This window comes from Aulostomus chinensis, chromosome 2 (assembly GCF_037954235.1).
Source record: "Aulostomus chinensis isolate RoL2024-O1b breed Wild chromosome 2, RoL_Achi_v1.0, whole genome shotgun sequence".
NCBI lineage: Eukaryota > Metazoa > Chordata > Actinopteri > Syngnathiformes > Aulostomidae > Aulostomus > Aulostomus chinensis.
Genome location: NC_141321.1, coordinates 30,422,316 through 30,433,643, shown reverse-complemented (window position 1 = coordinate 30,433,643; position 11,328 = coordinate 30,422,316). Strand labels below are relative to the sequence as shown.

The window sequence follows — 11,328 nt, the reverse complement described above, 5'->3', positions numbered from 1 at the left end:
ACGGTTAGAGTGTAATCTTGTGAGAATGATTGTAGAATTAAATCAGCATTAAACTGTTTATTACAAGCCCCTCCGACCAGTTGTTCAGACGTTTGTTTCATAGACCCTAAGGGAGAAATTGCTCTTTTAATTATAGTTACTTCTTATATTACACTTGATTCATGCCATAATTTTGCTCAAATTAAAGGAAAAACAGTGTTCATACAGCAGCTTTTATATTCTCCTTTACAGACAGGACAGAGTTTGTTGGATGAATGGAAAAAATAGAGACAGCTGCAGCTGAATAGAAGAACCAGGTCAAGACCAGTCTGACAAGCACCATGAAAAGATTCAACTGCACACTGGCTGTTATAACATGCTGATAAATAGCAGATAAAGTTGTTTGTGACCTTGTTCTCTCAACCTGCATGAGAAAATAGCCTGTTTGTTTCCTCTTTTGTATCTGGCTTGTTGTTTTTCTTAAACTGCCAGAAAGAACTAACTATTATACTTTAGCAATAGCCTTACTTTATACACTTAACAACAAACGTCACCACCACAAACACCGTAAATTATGTGTTTAAAAAGATAATAATTGAGTGTTTGGATATTTCAAGGTTTGTTTTCCCCCTGAGCGGATGGTGCCTGGTTATAGTGCTAACTGTAGCCGTCACAACTTTGTGGATGCCTGTTTTTGCAAAGCAGATCGAGGTGCATGTTGCATTATAAAGCTTAATGCAAATACCAACATCCAGCCCAAGTTGCATATGCTAATTGCTAGCATTGTCCACTCATACACAAACACACTTGTGTTTGTTTGCTAGCTGTAGAGGCTGCATTGTTGATGTTAGTGGTGTTGCTGTTTGTAGCTGCCCAGCAGACAACGTACGGACGCCTGATCCTACTATTGACTATTGGATTACTTAAAATACGTCATATGTGTTTTCAAGTTTATGGTTTCATGATGCAGTCATACTCCACACACACACACACACACACACACACACACACACAGACACACACACACACACACACACACACACACACACAAATATTCAGCATTCAGCTCCCTGTTTGGTAAATCTGCAGTTATGTATCAGACATTTTTCAATTAAATAGAGGAATAGCACAATTAAGACATTTGACCTTGTAGAGTCACACTGCAATCCTGCTTTCAGTTTTTTGTGCCATGTGCCGAGGAAGTGAAATTATCCTGTCATGAATATAAATGAGCGCACACGAGGAGAATTAAAATCTTCTTCCATTGAATCTACAAAGAGCAGATAATGTGTTCATACTTTCACATAAGTACAAGGTGAGATGTTTTTATTTCACTCTTCTATTCAGCATTTCTCTGCCGGGAGGGCTTGTAATATAACCACTGTAACCTTTGATTATAATTTAGAGCTGTGCAATAAACCTGCTTCCTTGACAATAGAAAAGAGTCCTTTTCAATCCATCAAGGTCTGAAGTGTTGGGAACTCGTTAACACGTGAGGCAGCCTTCAATTCACCTTTATGTTTTGAAATAATTTAGTTTTTTCAACATAGTTTCTGAATAACCTGCTTTTTAAAGCAAAACACTCAGGTGATAACTGACATTAACATTCTAACACATGAGACAGTGAAAGTCACTGTAGAAAATGCTTTTCATATCAAAACCTCAATACTCATGCAAATCTATGTAAAGATACATTAAACTGTCTTCTTTTCCTGGATTCTTCAACGGTGCTTTTACAGTAAAAACAGTAGGGGGAGATACAACTCTCTTAACACAATGTAGGGGGCGTCTGAGAGATAAATATTATATTATGCGTGCAGATACATGATGCAGGTAAAGACAGAATCCTAACCTAAAGAAAAGATAGGGCAGAGGGTTTTCACCATCGCTGTGAAACGCGAGCAGCTCTCACTGAGGCGATACATCAGCAATGGATGCGAGACGTGTGACACGACTACACTGGTTTGAAGGGTTGATGGATTATTTCGTTTCAGACTTCACATTTTCATGCTGATTTTTTTCCTTTTACTACTTGTTTTGCTTCCTGCCCTCTGTCTTTTCCTGCCAATTTCTTGTGCTCATTATTTCACCTGTCCTTCTGTAAGGACAAGCAAATACAGAAAGACTCTCTCTGGGGTGAATTACATATTTCATCAGTTTCTTTAGCCGTGCACACGGAAGTCAAGCACTACAGTCCCACGTATGGATTGTCCGAGTAGCAAACATCAGCTAAAACACAGTCTGCTGCACAAGTCACAATTATGGTTTCCAAAATAGTATGACCATCTCTCAGTCTGACTGCTAAAGTTACCTTCATGCTGTGACCTTGGGGAAGTTGACCACTGTTGCTGATTCAGGCCGTTTTGGATCTGTGTGTAGTCTGAAATGTGTCATGGATTTAAAATGTGACAATATTTTATGTGCTTTTTTTATGAAATGATTCCTCTTATCCTCACGGCCGGTCGGTGGTTTGCTGCTTGGAGACAGGAGGTACTCGTGCCATCCATCTTTAATGACCCTCTACACTGACCCAAATGCAGTGAGAGAAACCACATTTACTGGTGGTTCTATTTTTGAAAGAAAAAAAGAAAGGATCAGGATTTACATGAGTTTTAGAAACCTGAAAGTTCACTTCAGGTGCACAGGTGAGCTCAGTGTGACCCTAGTCTGGCCTTGGAAAACTGATTGTGGCACCATGTGTTGTGCAGCGCACAGTAGACCGCTCACCTAGTGCTTCGTCACGGCTCTTGGCACCTGAAACAGGCAACCACGGCCCGCTGAGTCCGTGTGAGAGGTAGCAGCAATGTAGATCCTTTCATGTCACTATGAGATGCTTCAGCCACCATGTGAGTGACAAAAGTGTGCATTTCAACTAAAGTGCTCATAAATTAGGTATAAAATATAATTTAGCCTGGATCAGTAAGAAAGAGTCCATAAAGGAGGATTTGAGATGAAGGTGGGCTGCAAGGAGACCTGCAGAAGCAGCAGGGAGGGTAAGCAGACAAAAGCAGCTGAAATAAGATGTCTTGAATGACCGACAGAGTGTGTAGGAGGGATTCAACTGAGCCAACTGAATCTGTGCAAGGAAGTAAATGGGTCATCTGCTCAGGTGGGCTCCCGTGGATCAGCCGATATCGCAGGGCTGTGAGCTGGGACTGATTTAGTTGCCTGTCCAAGCTATATGACTTATCCATGGCAAATAGTTTTGGAACATACCATTCACGTTCATGGTTGATTGGTTGTAAATGAGAATTTTGCAGCGGCTTTTTCATTCTAAGTTGGTTGGAAATGACTCACGGTCATGAACGATTTCTGGAGGTCTGTGGTGTTTGTGGGAACCACCCAGCAATGTGAATTTTCTCTATACGTGGACGCTCCTGTGACATATTGACGTAAAAATCAGATGTGATTCAAGACTGAGTTCCTAGACCCCCTTACTGGCAGGAAAGTGAGAGAGGGCATCAGTAAGTCCTGCTGCATTTTGTTTTTGATTAGAATCTTGTTTGTGTTCTACACAAAGTCAGAGTTTCCACAGCACAAACAGAGCGGTCCTATGGAGTTTGTGTCACTCTAAATGCCTGGAGGATTGCGTCCTCACACAAGGAAGAAAGAAAAATAGACCTGCTGGAGAAAACAGAAAGACCCAGTTTATTTTGGCCTCTGCATACTGCAAAGACACAAGATGGAAGGTTTCCTTCCTAAATAAAGTCAAGCTATGGAAGTATAAGTTTTTAGAGATTATTTGAAGCAGTTGGTCTTATACGGTACTTGCATACCACCACCATTAGCTAGTAATGAAAGATACATAAAGCCAAGCATACACACCCTCACCATCTGTGTTAAAACAAGCAAACTGACAAGTGGATAACATAGTTGACAAGAGATCAAAGTGCTGCTCCAAAGCTCTATGTGAGCACACAGTCTCACAGACACACAGACACACAGACACACAGACACACACACACACACACACACACACACACACACACACACACACACACACACACACACACACAGTCTTCTTGGTCATTTTTGGTTTTTCCCTGTGGAAATAAGCCCTGTATGGGACTCGGGTGTGTCAGTGAGAGGCTGGTGTCTTCCTATCAAATGTAGAGAAAGTAAACACAATGTCACAATTGCTCCCACAACTTTTCACCTTGCACCAAAGTCTTGTTGGGAGGTGCCAGGTCCTCCAGGCTCAGACGTTAATCCCTTACACCCTCTTCATCGAGAGTGACTCTGATTATTGGACAGACCCGGCTCCTCTGCAGGAGCGCGGCCCCGTGTGGGAAGACCCCCTCCTGTCTCCTCCGATGCTTTTCCCTCTGCGATCAATTTTAAAACCATTTCATTGTTCTACCGACCTTTCTGTGGCCATTTAAGAAAAATACAGAATTATCAAAACCCAGTAAAGGATTTGTAAGCTAGCATTTACCAGGCTGAAGTATATTTTTATATTTATTCCTCACTTGCCCCCAACACCACCTCAGAATCACTGAGAGGAAGAAAGATGCTACCACTTACATTCCATGATAATAAATAAACTTAACAGCTCTTTCAGGTGCATTAGGTACTGTTTTTATCCTGTATTATTAATTATTATTAACACACTGTATAATTGGTGGCTAAACTCATCAGGTAAAGTGGTTGCCAGTTTAATCCCTGTTTTGGTAGTCGAAGGGGGCTCAGCGACAGCCCAGAGAGACACCCCCCCCACACACACACATCTTTTTTCTATTTAATTGTATTGAATTGTTAGCACTACAGCCCACAACAAAAGAAAACATAACCAAAGAAAAATGTTTTGTAGAATATAAAAATAAATAAAGATCAATTTCATACAGGTGATTAAATTCAGCCAATGGCGCAGCTCGTAGTTTATTTAACCTTTGACCCTTCCCGTGCTTTCCAGCTGCGCATTTTCTATCAGTGAAGGCATCAGCGGCAGGAGTGCGGTCTCCGGTCGGTCGGTACTTCCAGGAGAGTGCACCCGGTCGGACTGGTGAAGGTTTTTATGGCTGATGGGAATTTAGAGACGCCAACCACTCTAACCTGGAACTGCTGGCCGTCAACACAGAGAGAAGGAGGCACCTGGACCTGGAGAGCATCACGAGGACTCCACCGCAGACACAGACCGACGTGTCTGGTATGAAGTCAGCTGAGGTCAGTGCGTGGTTTTTTTGTTTTTTTGGTGGCTGTGCGTTAATTGAATTCATGTGGCGACGGAGGCGCTCAGTCTGAATTCTGGTGCTTCTTTCTGTGTGTTGCTCATTTATACTTTGAATGTGGTGTTGAATCAGCCCACTGTTGATTTACTGGCTGCAGTGTTGGTGACTGGCGGCTGATTTTGAGTAGCCTTTGTATCGTATCATCTGCGTGAGATGAAATGCTTTCTGCGAGTGTGGGTGCAGGCAGGCCCTGGCGCTGTCTTAGTTGTGTTCTATTTTTTTTAATAGATCCTATTTGCGGGACAGATTGTTTTTTTGTTTGTTTGTTGGTTTTTGCTCATTTGCTTGTTGGATTGTGCGTGTGCGCAACGCGGGTTCAGGTGTGTTCGTGCGGCTTGGATGTTGACAGCAAATTAACCGTTAACTCTGAATTCGTGAGCACCACCACTGAAGAGATGAGCAGCTCCACAACAAACAAACAAACAAACAAAAAGCCCAGTAATTACTGGCGCTGCCCTTTCTGGCAGGTCAGCGTGCTGCTTTGACGTCAACAAGCCACTTAGCAAACGCTGAGTTTTCATTGTTGAAATCCTACAAGAGTGACTAATAAGACCAGCTATTTAGAGTGACTGGCCAGTGACCGTTTGATTCTATTGGCCTCCGTGCTGTGACGTCTTGCGGAAGTCTCTGGCTGAGCGGAAGTGTTCCAACTCATATCCCCAGTCAGGGGTTAATTTGAGCCGGATCCTGCCGGAAAAAGATCCGGCACCTCTGAATTTTGGCCTCCCTGTGTTCCGGTACTTATTTGGGCAGATCCGGTACCTCTTGTATTAAAAGAAAATATGAAAACGTTTTAAAAATGTTTAAAATTCAAGAAATATGTGCATAGATAAATTTACAGACCAAATCCTTAGAATTTCATGTTGTTTATTAAGATTCAACGTCATTTGAAAGAGTCGGAGATCTGTTGATGCGCTGATGCCAACAAACCACGCCCCCTGACACAAACAAGTAACCTTTCGAAATTCGCCGCCTCTGAGTAGCGAGCAGAGAGGAAATAAACAGTTACTGTTTCAACGCCAACGTGTCAAAAAGACAGATAAATCTGCTCTTTTTTCAAAAAGAAGGAAGAGTCGCATGACGCTTAAAACGAGTCTGAAAAGCCTCCACAAGCGGCGACGAGGGCAGCTGCAGCGGTCATGTTGACGATCAAAATCGGCTGCAGCAGGGGGCTAGCGCCGCCACAGCTAGCCTGGTTCACCTCCAGCTAGCCAAGCCGGGTCTAACGTGATGTGGGGTGTCTAGGACAACTAAATGGTGAGCATACCTTCTAATACTAGGCCGCCGTGCCAATCTTTAAATACCGTAATAATAATAATAATAGAGGATTTGTGTGATGTATTGTGAGCTCTTTTTTGTTTATTTTACAAGTTCGACCTGTTGAGAAACGAATTGCTGACTGTAGACTCTAAGTCCCACCTGTGGTGATGTGGGCATTCACCTATGCTGCGCAGAGGAGGCTAAATAACTGGGAATTATCGTCATAACATTGATACTATGGATATTATTTGAAAGGGAGGCTTGTAAGTCCCACATCATGGCAAGTGGGCATTTGTATGTTGTTTTCTGTGTACGATCCGGGACCTGTGCCCCTCTCTCACCCCTGAGCTGTCCTATGTACTCAGCGTTCTGGCACCTTACGATTTACAGATTAAGCACAGTTTTACATGTTGTTTTTCTGTGCGTTCCGGGACCTGTGTCCATCTCGTTACCGCTGGTGTGTCATATGTACTTTGCGTTCCGATACCTTATGATTTACAAATTAAGCACTGCCCCCAGTTAATAACCACGTTCTGTAGATCCTGTCTGCCTGCTGCGCCCCAGTCCACCTGTCTGCACTCTCTCCTCCATTCTCCTTATCACAGTGGCAGTAGATGGAGGAGAGATCACAAACTGTAGAAAACACATGCAAATATAATTTTCAGTGTCCAAACTCCTGTAGGTGCTCTGGGTTTGTGGAACAGATCACTTATTTAGATTTCTGTATTCTGTTAATAAGGTTCCTAACCTTTGCATCACCTTCTCTGCCAGTGATGGTCTGAACTAAATGAGGCCGTTGCTGGCAGTAAGTTGCCTGATTTAAACTAGAAGCAGATTTACCCAGGCCTCATCTTATTTACATGCACATATTTGTTATTCTTAAAATGCCAGATTATAACCCAATAATATCCACTGCCCTCCCCTGCAAAATAAAATAAACTTTAAAAGGTCAGATTAGTTTTCAGACCAATCAGGAGCTTAATACTATTTCCTGGCATGACGGATGAATATATCCTCATGTTACACGTGTTTCGCCCTCAGTTGCCCCTCTGGCAGAGGGGAAGTGTTTCTGCTGCTAGGCTATAGGACACCAGGCATCAAGCAAACTACTGTCACTCTAGACTGAGAGCCAATTCCCCTGCATCCTCAATGTTATCTCTACTGCCAGCTGTAAGTTGTGTTGATACAGTTGAACTGCCTGGCTTTGAACTCAAAACTTTACTCCTTGCAGGCTTTGGACATTTGCAATGGAAGGAGGGGCTTCTTCAAAGACACTGGTCCTCCCTGGAAAGGACCAGAATTACTGCACGTGTAGGCACAGACATGAGCTAGTATGGGACTAGAGTGGTGAAAGGGCAAACGGAATTCGCGAGCTGAAGCTGCTGGTTTCAGGTTTTGACTCATTTTGGTAAACTTAACAGTGTGACTGTGGAGGGCAGCTTTAAATGCACCGGTTATTTCAGTTTCTCATGCTTCCTTTTATCAGATTTATAACTTTTTCTTAGTCAACATAACCCATAGAAGAGAGCCACAAAGATCTCTCTTGGCACTACGCATTAAATTACCTGCTACCACACGTGTTGCTACATATTATTATCTTTATATACCATCTGGAACATAGAGAGCATGTGGGTGCATAAGCAAAGATGTGGATTATACTGAATTTTTGCTGACATTTTTACACTATTGATTAGTTTTAATGGCATTTTGAAAGCTTGTCCATATGAAAGGGTGAAAGACAGCGCCCTTTCAAGCTGACAGGAAACAAGTCTCATACTCATCAGACGGAGGACGAGGTCCCTTCAGGTTTTCTCCACAAGCAAAGTCTGCCTCCTCTCAAAGTATTCAGTGTTCAGTATTTGGCTGGTCGGAGTCTGTAACAAGCCGATGATAGAAGGCATCTGAACACCTTGTTTGTTCTGGTCCGAATCAGTTTGTGACCTTGTAAATTTGGGACATTTTCCCCTTTTGGTTTGGTTTATTTTCACACAGAGGAAAATCGAAGTGAACCAAATGTGTCAATATGCTCTTATTGGTCAGATGTTTCTGGGGCGAGAAAATAAGTTTAGGAGGAAAGGGGTTTGTAAGTGCCAGCTGGCGTCGTCTCCAGGTGCTGCCTTTAGATGGTTTTAATGATGTTGTTTTGTTCACGCTGGTGCCCTTTCTGTTATTTGAGCTGAGATATCTCTCATCGTTTGCAGCATCCTAATAGTATTTTGCACCTGAGCCAACTGCAGAGTGAGTCCTGCTCAACAGTGACACATGCTCGTGCAACAATGGTCGGTCGGTCAAGTCTCTCGCTCCTTTCTGCCGGGGCCCCTGAAGCCTCCTCATCTTACATTTCTGTTCAATATGTTTGCCACTTGGATTGCCTCACTCTTTTCTTCACGCTACACTCACTATTGTGTCGTGCATAGAAGATGAAAACGTGCTCAGCTGCTGCAAATGCACGCTAAAAATGTTAGAAAATTCCCTCTTTAGTGCCAAAATACTTGCACTTGCTGTAGACTGAGACAGGAAGTGGGCTAGAGCGGGTCTGCAATGAGGGCTTGTACTTGCTCGGTGTTGGAGGAGGCAAAAAAAAAAAAAGCCAGTCTTGGGCACATTTCCTGTTGATGCCACACGCGTTTTGCAGACATCTCTCAAATTCAAAATATGGTGGATGGTTCTCTGCTAACACTTCCTAGTTTCGATGCGCAGTTTGTAGTTTTGTAGGTTGGCACTGAGGTTTGCTGTGGCATTGATGTTTGGTGTTTTCAAATGGGGTGCTGAGGGTGCTGATGTGATCGGTGCACCACAAAATACAAATGCACGTTTATAACATGAGCTGAAAGTCATCACTGATTTCAGGGCAAGAATCACCCCCCCCCCCCCCTCAGAACAAGAGCACTATTAATTTGAATATTTTGTTGTAAAACAGCTCGACCTGCCTTAAAACCCCGATGTTTGAACAACTACATAAAAAAAAAAAGCGTAACAAAAGAATGGAAATTGTTGCCAGTGCTCCCTCAGTGGGGGGGGGTGTCTGTTTTGAGGTAGACTTACGCTGATTAGTTTGACTGTTAGTCTTCTTAATGCAGCACTCTTAACCTCAGCAAGAAAAAAAACAAATGTTTTAGATGACGAGGATATGAAAAAAAGCACATGGTGAATATTAATTTTCCACACATCAAAAGGGGCCAGCTCAAGTTGCCATGGGAAATTATTCATGATTCCTGACCTCGTGACATCCACAGACCATTAATACCATTATTGTCTCCAGAGGGTTCCTGTTTTCCACCTCGTGCTGTTTTTTTTCCTGTCTTTTTTCTTATGTGGTGTCCTGCAGGGCTCACTACTTGGCTTATTTTTCTTTTCAGCATCTAGACATCAGCTCTGTTCATGTTTTTATGGAAAAATATGTAGCTTTTGCTGTGACACATTTAAGTTGAACTACATATGCAAACTAAAAATGCAGTATTTCTGTTATATATGGGGTAACATTTAAGATGCATGTGTTTTCTTGGATTGTATATATGCAGATCGTTTGTTAGGGTTAAGGTTTTTATAAGCTTAGGAGATGTACAGTTTACACACACACACACACGCACACATTTTTTAAATAATTTATTACTACTCATGACCTTGGGCACAATACACGTACACAAAACAAAGATCCCAACACCCTCACCTGTAATACATTGTAGGATTGAAGTATTATTGTAATAGTGTACCAAATGTTAATAATACCCAAAGTCTTTAATTTGGCAATGTATTTCCTTGTCATTTCTACTTCCTTATGAGACGCTATCCCTCAAAGTCTGACAACCACTACGTTTGCATCCCCACGGGACCAATGCTGGTGGCACAAGTATGATGTGCCAATTCCTTTCCATCTGCCGAGATGGCAGAGTGAGAGATTAATGGTCCAGTAGCGTCAGCTCTGCTTGTTTCCATCTTGTTAATATGCCTCTGAGAAGCCCACTGTCGTCAGGAGACTCACTCCAGGCTGATCTCCTGAGAGCTGAACAAGATAAACATGGCCATAGAAGGCAGTGGAGACCTTCAGCGCTGCGTAAATAACCCTGCAGGAAGTGGAGGACACGCCGTTTCCGCCGTGCTCTATTTTTAAACAGAATTAATACACCAATATAAAAATTCATTTGGAAACAAAAAGCACTCTGAGCATTTATCTTTATGGGAATTAGACCAAAACTCCTAATCTTCAATACAATCTGAGAATTTCCTTTAACGTTAATGGACAAAGGCCTCCAAGGTTTGCATGATTTCTGTGGGAGGAAAAAAAAAAGATGTTTTTGACTGATGCTTGCATATCATTTGTGATAAAATGTGGTATGTTAATTTTTTGCATCGTTATCCTCATTTTCATTGATTATCACAAATGACGATGGTACATTTGGAGACCTGTTTTAAACAAAGATGTTTTCCTGTGTCTTTGTAGAAGATGATGTGAAGGCAGGACATCTCTGCAGCACCACGGAATCTAATTTAGAATGGGATTTTAACACACAATTTACCTCAAAAAAAATATTGTGCCTTCGTGTGATTTGAAAATAAGAAAAAAATTGATTGCATTTGTGATTCATTTTGATTCCTTTTGTAGCCCAAACAATGTGCTGATGTTTTAATTGCTGTTTCTCTGTCAGCAGGGTTACGCAAAGACCCACCTGGTTAATTCTCGTTCAGTTTACCTCCCTCCATTGTTCTGAGCCACCACAGGAGAAATGTGTGGTTGTTTTTGTATTTCAGTGAGAAAATCACAAGTGTGCAAATCGATGTCTGAGTTAAACCACGTTCTTGTTGAAAAACTTGTTTCAAATTTGCTGCACATCTTCAACTATTCACCGAAGGAACTGAGCAG

The 11,328-nt window shown here is 42.2% G+C and overlaps 1 protein-coding gene across 2 annotated transcripts in view; it reads left to right on the top strand.

Moving 5' to 3' along the window:
* Nucleotides 1-4,914: 4,914 nt before the first annotated feature.
* The window catches only part of chst8 (carbohydrate (N-acetylgalactosamine 4-0) sulfotransferase 8), a 227,987-nt gene continuing 221,573 nt past the window's right edge, over nucleotides 4,915-11,328 (top strand). For both annotated transcript variants that reach the window (XM_086189537.1, XM_086189502.1), the window contains exon 1: nucleotides 4,915-5,142. The gene's annotated coding sequence lies outside the window, so the exon portion shown is untranslated. The remainder of the gene's footprint in view (nucleotides 5,143-11,328) is intronic.